The sequence below is a fragment of the Chrysemys picta genome, chromosome 1, assembly GCF_011386835.1.
Source record: "Chrysemys picta bellii isolate R12L10 chromosome 1, ASM1138683v2, whole genome shotgun sequence".
In the NCBI taxonomy this organism is placed as follows: Eukaryota; Metazoa; Chordata; order Testudines; family Emydidae; genus Chrysemys; species Chrysemys picta.
In genome coordinates, this window is record NC_088791.1 from 241,437,430 (window position 1) to 241,450,246 (window position 12,817).

Sequence of the window (12,817 nt, forward strand, 5' to 3'; positions counted from 1 at the left end):
GCTATTTTCTGTCTTACTATCTATTCCTTTCTTAATGATTCTCTCAATGACACTCATTATTCACAATATCTGAATCCAAGACTTGGTCTCAGTGGGACTGCAGCAACCTAAAATATACTGCATTTTATTCTTTAAAATGTCTGTTTCCATAGTTAGTACTGTAACAGTTGCTGTGAGGCTCTGTGCACCTCTCAACATCAATAGGTGAAAGGTGACACTGCAGCAAAGCTGTACTTGGTTTAGGGAAAATGTAACTTGTTTGTATCTTGTCCTCATCTTCAAGAGCTACACAACTCTACTCCTGACTCACCCACTCTTGTCCTCACATTGCTCCCCGGCCTCTCTGCTCTGGCATGATGCTAGCCTTACCTGCCAATTAGTCCTCTGCTCCTGCTTTCTTCTACAGCATCTCTTCTGTATAGAAGACCGTCTATGAAACAATCTGAAAGGCCAGTGTCCTCTTCTCTTTGAGATCCCTCCTCAAGATCCACTTCTGCCATTGACCTCTACAAGAAATTGGCTAATCAGTGATGTCTAGTTTGAAGGGAAGTTGGTTTTAGCTGATAGTTTATTTTTATAAAAATAATTAGAATATTTTTGAAGTTATTTGGCACAATCACATTGTGCACATAGTGAGTCTGCGTAAATGCACAACATTTTTACTGTTGCTCTTCTCCCTTGCCTTCCCTCCTAATGCTTGTCACAGTCACTCGGTGAATCTTGTCTTAAATTAGGCTCTGAACCTGAAAACACAAATAGCCAGAGACTGTAAGCTCTTCAGAACAGAGATGGGGTCTTCCTATGTGTATGTACAACACCTAGCAAATAAAGTCTGAATTTGTATTAGGAATTAGGGCCTTTGGACACTATTACAATACAAATAACTAAGTATAATAATAAATGCCGCAATATAATTGTAATTGTTTATGGCTATATTGTTCACAGTCAGAGGTGGGTTAATATGGCAAAAAATATCTGTGAACATTCATTTCAATAAAAATGCAGACACCCTCCAATGGTATTTACCATTTCCTCGAGTTACTTTCTGCAAACATGCATATGGACAAAATGTTCATTAGAGTGTGCACAGAAAGAGACCGTGTTGTGAAAACTCAGGCATATCTGCATTCGTGTGAGTGTTCATGCCAGAAGTGCTCAGTGGCCATCATGAAAACTCAGTGGGCTGGGAATTATCCAACAGAAACAATACCATGCGACTTAGGTGGTCAATAACACAACACAGATCTGTTCATCCAGCTGCGAAATATGTTTGCATAAACTGTTTACTAATATTTTGGAATTCATTATTCTAAATTACTTAAACTATTCACAGATCCATTTGTGAAGGAAAAGAAGAGCAACATTTGTCTAATACAGTATTTTGTTTACAAAGAATTTGCTCAGCTCTATGAATAATAGAACAGTTTTATATGAGTGTGTTAACCTAAACAGATTTGAGTTTTAGTTCGATCTATCATGGGTTAATTTGTGAACATTTCCTGTTCAACTGAGAGATGAAAGAACCCCACCATGAAAGGAGAAGAGGACTTGAAAAAGAACTTCTCAGTAGCTAATCAAACAACCAAGTAAGTATCCCATCAGCTATTAGTGTGCTTTTTTACTGGTTTAGCCAGCCAGAAGACTGGTCTCGAGTCAGACAGTTATCCTGCAGGTTAATTAATCCCCATCTAGGGCTGGAACAACTTTCAGTGGCTAGTGGAGTCTATTACAAACATCGAGAAAACAGGCTTATGGGTGGCTCTGCAACTATAACTAGAGTAGTTTATTTTTTTGGCTTCTACAGGAAATGAACCTTTCCTTTCACAGGAAGTGGTCAGCCTGCTGTTCACACAGCATCAAAGACCCTCCACCGTTTATGAACCTCCAAAGCCCAGATATATTTTCATTTGGATTAGAACTGAAATTATTATGGCAATTTACAGAAATGCAGTAGTTGTGCATTGTTTGATACATTTTTTTGAGAACTGTTGTTAAAATATTGATTTTTTCCCCAGAAATTTCTCTCTGCGATTTCTTTACTAAACTATGTCCCCTACAACAAGGGGGTTCTCAACTTTTTTCTTTCTTAGCCCCCTCCCCCACCCCACCCGCAATATGCTATAAAAACTCCACGGCCCACCTGTGCCACAATGATTATTGTTCTGCATATAAAAGCCAGAGCTGGCGTTAAGGAATAGCAACCGGAGTAGCTCGCAGGGCGGTTGCCCGAGGCCCCACGCCACAGGGCACCCGCGAAGCTTAGTTGCTCAGCTTCTGCTTCAGCCCCAGCTGTGTGGCAGGGCTTAAACTGTCTGCCCTAGGCCTCAGTGAGTCTAACACTGGTCCTGCTTGGCAGACCCTCTGAAAGCTGCTCACGGCCCCCCAGGGGGCCCCGGGCTCCTGGTTAAGAACCACTGCCCTACAACTCAAACACCCTCCTTTGGTAAAATAGTTGTTTGTTTCTTTTCTCTCTCTTCGTTCTCTGTAGGATTCTTTAAGCTCTTCAGTCAAGTTTACATTAGGCAAAAAATAAATTAAGACTCAGACAAGACTGTTACTATGGAAAAGCTCCACTAGATGGTTGTTATACTATTTTGATAATATAATTTGCTGGGTTGTTTTAATAGACATGTCTCTTTTGAAAGGACAAACTGATCTCACACATTTCAGTATAAAATGATTTCAGTGTGAAATCCTGACTCTATTGAAATCAATGGCAAAACTCCTATAGACTTCAGTGGGGCTAGTAGTTCACCACAACCATGTAAACCCCACCAACAGAGCTCAGGGTAGCCCTATGGGAATGGCAATCCCACTCGACCTTGGTGTGCTTCGAAGAGAATGAGTGCTTTGTGCGCCCACAATTTTCCTTTCACGAAAAATAGGCTTCAAGCATTTTATCTTATTGCCGCCAATTTACAAGTGATTCCCAACAGCGAGTTATATTACATGTCACACGCTGTCACTGCCTTGACATGAAAATCTGTGGTAATCAGCAAGAAATGATTTTTTTTTTAAAGTGATCATCTTTGAGAATGGGTTCCAAACCCTCTTATTACTTGAACAAAAATAAACGTATGTCACTTTGGGGGCCTCTCCTGTTCTATCATGCAATTATTACCAGGCTCATGCTATTTTTATAAGTTACAGTAACTCCCCACAGAGCTTATCTTTGTGTTCACTGGCTTCCATATAGCTGAACAATAGTCAGGACACAAATGGAAAACAAAGAGACCAATGCAACCGAAGTATCATTTTCCAAACAATTACCCCAACCCTCAGTAAGACTCAGCTATTGCATATTAGACTTAAAGCTATTGCATCTTTAGTAGTAATGTATTATGTGGCAGTGTCTTTTATGATGGACACTAGGTGACAACACAGACTAGTGGAATGACAGGATTTTTATTTGGGGAGGTTATCGGGGCTATAGGAATTGTTGGAATATAACAAGAACTGAGGACACTGATCTCTAATGGAAGGAGTGGCGCAGATGTGAGATGCAATAAGAAGCTCTGATATAGCAGGAAAACTAAATGTTATGCAAATCAAGATCACCAGGCCTGGAAGCTGATGAAATGAGCACTAGTTTGCATAATCAAAACAAAAAAGAAAACAAGGAGTTACGGGAATAGACTTTGGATCCTTTCACCTGTTAGTTCAAATTCAGCCCAAGTGGGTAGTAACCAGAAATGATTATGATCTGCTGGATGTTTGAATGCTATATAAAATGAGTTGATAAACTCAGTTCAGTTCCCAGGGGGTATGTCTACACAGCAAAGCAAAACCCATGGCTGGCCTGTGCCTGCCAACTCGGGCTTGAAGGGCTTGGGCAGTGGGGCTGTGTAGACTTCTGGGCTCGGGTTGGAGCCCAAGCTCTGGGACTCTGCCACCCTGCATGTCCCAGAGCCAGAGAATGCAAGACCATGGAGATTGCCCTATGCTCTCACCCTGTAAAGGTGGCGCCTCTAGGTGAGGTTTGAGTCACATTGGCAGGATGGGATGAGGAAGCTTGTGCTGCCGCTGGCCATCCTGCATCTGTCAGGTGACCAGAGAACTTTCAGCTTCTAGCCTTTCAACCTAGCACTTTGCAGATAAAACACATCTAGACAAATTATTTAATTGAAAAACTAAATGGGAGAACAATGATTTTCAGCATGAAGATTCCCTGCCCTTTTCATGGTCTTTCCTTTGGCTGTACAACTGCAGGGTCCTCTTTATTTGTAGTGACTAGTAGCAAGAACTAATAATGGGTAAGAATAAAAAAATAATTATTATAAAGGTTCTTAAAAGAGTTTTACTGCAAGTGTGAAGCATGACTAACATTTAATCTGGCATTTAAAAAAAATAATATTTTGCTGATGCGTTTAGATTATTCAGTAAACAAGAAAAAATGTAATGGGTCAGTTTCTGTACACAGTTCAAGTCTAGCCTGCAAATGCCCAACAGAGAATTCCCTTTCTGGAGGGGACCGTCCTACTGATACAAGTGTGTCAGAACTGAACCAGCCTACAGAATCAGGGAGTAGAGCTGGCTGGAAAATTTTAGTGAAACCTTTTTTCCCCCAACAGAAAATGCCATTTTCATCAGAACGTTTTAGAATACCACGTCAATTTCTACAGCAAATCACAGGGGAAAAACTGAAATGAAAACTTTTCATTTTGGAACATTTTTATTTAGGAAATTTAGAAATTTTGTTTTGGCATTTTGAAATCTTGTTTCAAAAAAATTTTTTTTATATGAAATCTTGTTTCATAAAAATTTTATGACATGGCCGTGCATATTATGTACTGCTACTACTGATGTGTCACAAGATGACATAGTATAATCATTGAAATAGTCTCTTTTTGTTTTATTTTAAAATCATTAAGGGCAGCTTCTACTTACTGAGCTTTTCTAGATCAGAGTGTCATGGATGTGTGTGTGGATGTGTGGTAATGACGCATTTTGACACCTTCACACAATTTTTATGCTCCTAGTGATATTTTGAAATGAAATTTCTGAAATCTGAAACAAAACTTTGAAATCCCCCCTCCCAATTTTCCCCCTCAAATCAACATTTTTCAGAAATTTTGGTTTGTGGAAAATTTCAAAAATATTTTGTTTTGATCCCAGATCAGAATGAAAAGAAGCTTCAACATGTCAACATTTCCCACAAACTGGAAATTCTGAGTTTTGATCAGTTTCACCTACTGGTTATGGTCCCCACCCCGCATCTCCCCAGAGAATCTTGCCAAATGGCAGCGAAGAGCTGACAGCTGAGCCTGTTTGTTTGTTACATTTCTGTAGTGTAATATTTTGCAAGTTTTATAGAAATATGTCATTGTCCCACTGGGATTTAGCTTTGGGAACACGTGGCGCTCCATGGTATTACTCTTTTATGTTTTAAGGGATGTATGCACAAAAATGTATGTAAGATTGGGGCCAGAATTAACAAGGCAGGCAAAAATCCTTCTTTCACGGTTCTATACTATGCAGCCATACAGTGCTGTACAGCCAGGTTAGTAAACACTACATTGAACTTGCTGGGATCTAAGCATAACCTGGTGCAGTGGGATTTCATGCTGCAAGATTAAAGATGTCATGATCTTTTATGTGGCAGCAGTAAGGAGGAAAGCTACAAAAAGTGCAGTCTTCTGGAAACAAAATATACTGTAAATCAGAAACATAGACTACAGTCTAACATCAAAGCAAAAAAGGCACAGACTTCTAACAGAGAGATTTAGGGAGGGCAGTTCTGAGACTAGAATTTATAGATTTAAAACAGGACCAATAAATATGGCACCAAAGCAATTCAAGAGAAGTACAAGGTCAGATGGGAGGGTCAGAAAGACATGTGTTATGTCTTAACAGTCAGAATCTTAGCATTGGAGCTGGGGCTGGTAACATCATGTATTATTTAGGTTGCCCAACCCTGCCCTCTATAAACTCCTGTTTTCAGTTACTTACAATTTTGCCAAACTTTAATCATTTAGGCTGAAATTTTCCATGCTGGGTGTATGTCTCAGGCTGAATTTTATGGGAAATTTCAGCCAAAACAATTCAGCCATTTCTGAGAATTAGTCTTGGGGAAAATATGTTGTTTGGCCTGTGTTAAAAATTCTGGCAACATTTTCTTGGTCAGCTGTAGTGCTCCCGTACTCTGGAACAGGGACTGGAAATATGGCTGGTGGGGTGGGCGGTCTTCCTAGCAGGGATGTGCCTTTAGCCATCCCTGTGAAAATTTGCCTAAATTTAGCCAAGCTATAATCCTTTGAAAAATCACAGTTTGCACATATGCAGTAGAAACTTGCTAGAACTTTGTAGGTAAAATCTTCAAAGAATCCATCCACATTGAGCTTCAACCCAGGGCTGAGCAGACTTTCCCTACAATTGCAGCTCTGGGCTGCTGCAGGCTGTGCTGGGTCTGGGCACTTGAATTGAGAGCAGGGTTTCTGTCTGTCCTATGCTCTCAATGCCCGCCCTACTGATCCCCAGGCAGCATGGAGGAGGAAACTGTCTGATACAAATGTAAAAGAAACAAGAGCTGGACCAGAGAGGGTGCAGGAAGTAGGCTGGGACATGGAGCTGGGTCGGGGAGGAGAGGGAGACTGGGACTGGGAGTTGGGATGGGGGACTGGGAACCAGGGAAGCAGGGGTGGGAGGAGAGTAGGAGCCTGTAGGGACAGCCTGTAGGGGGGTGGGTGGGAAAGGGCAACTGGATGCTGGTGTGGGGAAGAGAAACACATTGAATGAGGAGCCAGGAAGGGAAAACTGGGACTGGATGGGCAAGGAGAATAGGATTGGAAGCAGAGGCAAGAAGACTGGAAGTCCGGGATGGACTGGGACACTGTGTCCAGTGAGAAGATTAGGACTGGCTGGACAAGGAGGCTGGAGGGGTGGAGACTGGTACTGGCTAGGTCAGGAGAATGGGACTGGGAGCCAAGGGTGGGACTGAGGAAGAACCAAAGTTGGGACAGGTGGAGGGGACAGGGAAGAAGGGGTCAAGTTTTGAGGGAATGGATAGAAGAGTCTGTGAGCATTCTCCTCCAGAGCCTGGAACGGAACCTAAGATCCCTGTATCTCACCATTCCTCTACTGTCAGCAAATAGCTGTGAAACCCACTGGCAAAATGGCCCATCCCCAGGGCCGGCTCCGGGCACCAGCTGAGCAAGCAGGTGCTTGGGGAGGCCTAGGGGAAGGGGCGGCACGTCGGGCTCTTCGGCGGCAATTCGGCGGAGGGTCCCTGTCCCTCTCGGAGGGAAGGACCTGCTGCCGAATTGCCACCGAAGAAGAAAGCGGTGCAGTGGAGCTGCCGCGGATCGTGATCGCGGCTTTTTTTTTTTTTTTCCGCCGCTTGGGGCGGCAAAAACCCTGGAGCCGGCCCTGCCCATTCCCCTCCAGAGGATTATAACCTCCAACTGCTATCATTAGCTCAAGTGGCAGAAGTCTGTGTGCTGGATCTAAAGGGTGTATCAAGCCTGCTAATGACCCATGTAGGGGGGTTAGTATATGCCATGCGATGGTATGACCCCTGCCACATTTGTTGCAGATATCGGAAGGTGGATAGTGAATGAGGCAGGGGACTGCAGGAAGAGAAGGAGGGTCTCACGGTTAAGGCAGTTGAATGCTGCCCTGGAGAGCTGGATTCTACCCCTGCCTCTACCACAGAACTCCTATGTAATTGCTGGGCAAGTCAGTCAAGCCAGACTTTTCACAGGTGATCCTAATTTTGTGTTCCTCAGTTTCTTGGTACCTGACCTGAGACAATGGAGTCCAGTTTGCCCATCTGCGGAGCACTCCCAACAGCAACTGAAGTCAGTGGGAACTGTGCTGTGAACATATAAAGTGCTATACAATGAAAGGACGCTGAAAAATCAGGTCTAGGCATCTTAAATTAGTCACCCAAAATTAGCACATACTTTTGACCTTAATCACTCTGTGCCTCCGTGTCCCATCTGTAAAATGGGACCAGTATCACCCCTCAAACCCCAGGAGTGTTGTTCAGATAAAATAATTGTTTGTGAAGCACTCAGATACAATTGTAATGACCCACGTAGAAAAGCCCAGGAGGAAGTTAATAATTACATCTTCAAAGTGAGGTCTGAACTATACATAAGCCATGGAGCCACACACTAAACCAGGAGAAAACAAAACATTAAATAGCTGCTCACTAATGCGCACCATCCATCCTGTACACTGAATGAGGCTGAGGTCCTGGGGGAAGAATAGTATCTGCTCATGTAATTAAAGACTTTATCATAATTCATATACATGGGAGGGTCAAATTAAGGTTGCGTAGGCAACCTTAATTCTGGCATTTCCTAACTTTTGAGTGCTAGACTTTGGAGCCTTAATGGTGTTCTTTTAATGTGGGGGAGGGATGTGTGGCGTGTGTAAAATAGATATAAAGGGTGGGAAATGTTGAAGTGGGAGACAAAAATAGCTCAGAAAGGAGGACTTAGAAAATTGTGTGGAAGCAGCCTGAATAGAAGAGAGAGCAATGAATGAATAAGTCTTTGGAAATAATCATTCTGCAGTGAAAAGACATTCAAAAGCTGTTGCATTCTCCCCAACTCCATCTCCTCTCCTGTTAAATCTGGCCCATTAACCTGCTATATTTGCTCGAGGTTTATGTAAAAATACACTTGATGTAGTGCAGCAGGAGGAGCAGTGCTCAGAGGTTGAATGTATTTGTCTCCTCTTACGGTGTGTTAGCTAATGAAAGGAAGCAGTTGTGGCCAGATAATGTTGCTGGACTAATATGCTTTCCACTGTGCTTAATGTGACGGCAAGACAGTTCCTTTCATAAGTAGGACAACACAGTACCAGGAATTAACAGAACAAATGTAGGAGGACAAGGAGGCTGGGATTGAAAAGCTTGAATAAGCATCAGTTTGTAGCTGACAAGCTCAGACAAAAGAAGTTTCAAAAAATCATCAGCAGTGGCAAAGCAGAGAAAACCACCCGAATCACTGTATAATCACTAAGAAAATTGCTTAGAAAGTTGACAATCCCCAGTGCTGAGTGATGACTATGGACAGAAAAATAATACACTATCATATGGGACATTGCAGAAGAAATGCTGTTGATCCTGCCTGTTGTGAACTGAACTGTGGAATAAGGTCAACAAACCTCATGGTTAGTGATAAGCGACAAGGCTGCGATGCACAGTTTATACAGAAACAGACTTTCCCCAAGGCTGAGGTGTTTGGACCTGAGATTTGTTTTGGTCCCATTTCTATAAGGCAAATATCTGTAGCAGCAGAGAAGCAAATAGTATAAAAGTCAAGATGTTTTGGAAATAATTGACTGTCACCAAAATGTTCTTGCTGCTTCTGTTTGGAAGAAAAACACGACTCCTGCAGTTTTCTTGGAACTAGCTGCAGAAAACAATTTGGAATGCCAAGGGCATTTAACCTCAGACTAGCTCCAGGGGCAATATAGTTGGGATATTATGTAAAAATCCTTATTAGCAGAAAATAATGCTTGCATGGTATTGGGGCACTTGGCTGGGCTGCCAAGTTCCTGATCAAATGAGGTCATTAAAAATCCCCTGGTGTTTTTTTACAAGAAGAAAAGTGTTATCCCCTGGAATTCTGGCCAAATTCCAGTTTGTCTACTAAATAATTGTTGCCAAATACTGTGATTTTTATCTTAAATCACATGATATTTAGTGCTTTTCTTAAACCCCCAGCTTCTGGAGTCATGTGATTGTATGAGACTCTCAGCTTACTTTTTTTTTTTAAAGATAAGTTTCTAGCCCTCATAGTTGTGGAGAAAAGCATGAAATCATGAGTTCTAAAGGCTCCAAAACCAGAAGGCAAATAAAACAATCCAATGTTTTTAAAAAAAATCTCATTATTATGCCAAATATTATGATTTTTCAGGTTCTGACTTAACATTTTTGAGTGCTTTGGGGTTGCCGATACTGAAATTATCTCTGCAATTTTAGCTGAATATAACATATATAATTCTCTGTTTAATAGCTGTAGTGTTCCACCCCAAAAGCAGCTGCATTCCGGTGGCATTCAGCATTCTTTTTGTACCTATTATATATAAAATTACAAACAGACCGCTGAAAGTATATATATATATACACAAAGACACCCCAACTGTGCATTTAGAGGAAGGGCCAGCTCTGCAAAGGTATTTAGGTGCCTAAAGATATAGACACACCTAGTGGGATTTTCAAAAATGCCTCTGCTCCTAACTCTCTTTGGGCACCTAGGTACTTTGGAAGATCCCATTAGGTGCTGCTTTGTATCTTTAGGTGCCTAAATATCTTCCCAAGGCTGTTTGGGACAGATATTTAGATATTTAGTCCCATTCACCTAAACAGGCATGTCCATTGATGTCATAACATAGGTAATAATTTTAGGTGGTAGGTGAAGTGTTTCTCATGTATGTTATGCAACTAAAATAACATTGCCCCTTTGGCCCAAGGAGATAGCAAATATTTGGTGCCTTACAGCATGGTTTCCGCTAGGATGAGAAATTGATGATCCAAGTCAGGTATCTTCTTGGTGTAATCTTGTTTATTTACAAAGCAGCAGCAGACAGTTTCCTGGCTCGGGAATCCCCACGCGCCGTCTCTGCCCCTCACAGGCTCATGGGCACAGCTACTTCTCGGGGCTTTCTAGCGGATTTTTCTTGGCTTTAATCCACAGGCTGCAGCACACGCAGCCCTTGTGTTTGCAATCAGGGAAACCCCTCAGCCCAAGTGTTCCAGCTCTGATCTGCCATTTGCCTTGGAAAGTCCCTCCAAGCTGTCTCTACTGCAGAAAGGGGCTGAACTGCACTTTCCATTGTGGCTGAGAGAGAGCTTGCTCATCAGTTGACTTGAACAAGGTCTGCAATTGTCTTTGGATCAGAGACTCACCTCATGGCAGCCATCAGCATCTTTCAGCATAACAGTTTAGAGTTACTGTTCTGTTAGCTTGTCTGTAGGAGATAGCAGTGATAAAATCCATTAACCAACTAGCTATTGGCCAAACCAGAAATCCAAGAGACACTCTCTCAGCAACTCCTTGTATCTGTGAGCTACAATAGAAACCTTGCATCTGAAGAAGTGAGGTTCTTACCCACGAAAGCTTATGCTCCCAGTACTTCTGTTAGTCTCAAAGGTGCCACAGGACCCTCTGTTGCTTTTTAATAGAAACCTGGCTTCTCACTGGCTGTCTCAGTATTCCTCCAGTACCAATCACCATAGTACTATATGTAGGCACATGAACTACCTTTAGGGCTAAGACATACACCAACCTCATCTCTGCCAGTGGCCATTGCTGTTGCTGCTAACAAAGAGAATGCTGGGAAACATTGCAGTATCAAATAGTACTCACAGTGCCTGCTTTCAAATGTTGTGTGAACTAGAAAAGAGACCACTGGGGGATATCTTTGCCATGGAGATGTCAGTAAAGAGGGGCACTCGTTTGAATATTTACACAAATGCTAGCGCATTGTCGAGTCCTGATGATGCAGTGTGCACCAGCTCAGCCGAAAAATTACCTCCTGCTGCAATTGACACATGACAGGGAGGGTGACAATATGTCAGACCCTTAAAAAAAACCAGATTGGAGTGGAAAGAAGAGAGTAAACGATTGCTAAGAGAAGGGTATTGCTCATCTCCTTTCACCATCGTTTTTGAAAGAGCATGCGGCAATATATTTTCAATTACTTTTTTAGATTTATATTAAAAATGTCTGTCACCTGAAAAAGTGGCAAAATATTGCGCTCAGTCTAACCTTGAGCATTCTATCCTTGAAGAGCAATGATTTTGCACAATAACCTTGAACTTGAGTCAGTATATTCTCTGAGTTAAACAAGATAGCATTTGATCCAGACAGCTTCTTGAACTACAATAATATATTTAATACACAGGTGAACCTTTTGTATTTGTATTCCCCTGAATTTCCAGGGAATTATGGCATAGCAACACCAAACATCATACCAAGCTCTTTGTGTGCCTGTTTGCCTGCTGCTTGTTTACAAATTATTTACTGAACCAAATAATGCCCTGACTTCCCTTTAGCAATGTCTGTTAATATTTGAGTTACTTCCATTCTTACATCATTTGTCTTCATAACTTCATGTACTTTCTGCATATCTATATGCATCATTTGTCTGTATAGTCTTAGCCATACTCTGCAACTATTCATTTGAATTAAAATTGAATGGGTTTAAGAAAAGACATGTGGACATTAAATTAATGAATGAACCCATTGATTCTAAGTATCGGTATTTGCTGACACACATTATGAGTGCTGGCACTTGTGATGCTGGGATGTGCATATAAACCCTCAAAACACAGTGAAACATGGAGACCAACGAAATTCATTTGTTTAAGGAAAGTTTCTAATATGGGATAGCAGAGTTGCACTCCCTGTCCCTAGAAACCATTTTGGGACTTAAGACAGGGCTTTGCATAATACAAGTGCTTATACAGGCTTCATTGTTCAAGAGCTAGAATAACAATGCAAACTTAAAATATAAAAAAGAACATTTAAAACGGAGATCGAAACACCATATTGAAGTACTACAGTGTTTGGTCTACATCTTGTACAGGATACTGTGATACACATGACATTTCAGGGTGTGGGGGGGAATAGACAGGCGACATTATTATCTATTAGTAAGGCTACGATTTTGGCACAGGTATTTTTATTAAAAATCATGGACAGGACACAGGCAACAAACAGCATATCATAGATTTACTGAAGCCAGAGCCAGAGCCCCTGAAGCTGTGCTGCTGGATCACTTCAGTGTAGACGCTGAAGCCCGAGCTCCACCACCCAGGACTGACTTATTGGAATTTTCAAGAAGTCACGGAGGTCTTATA

The 12,817-nt window shown here is 41.8% G+C and overlaps 1 protein-coding gene across 7 annotated transcripts in view; it reads left to right on the forward strand.

Annotated features, from left to right (window-relative positions):
- Positions 1 to 12,817, forward strand: part of ECRG4 (ECRG4 augurin precursor) — a 46,441-nt gene that overhangs the window by 24,043 nt on the left and 9,581 nt on the right. The window contains exon 1 of one of the 7 annotated variants that reach the window (XM_065580949.1): positions 1,564 to 1,586. The exons of the other annotated variants lie outside the window; for them this stretch is intronic. The gene's annotated coding sequence lies outside the window, so the exon portion shown is untranslated. Of the gene's footprint in view, positions 1 to 1,563; positions 1,587 to 12,817 lie in introns of those variants that run through there. 7 annotated transcript variants of the gene reach the window in all.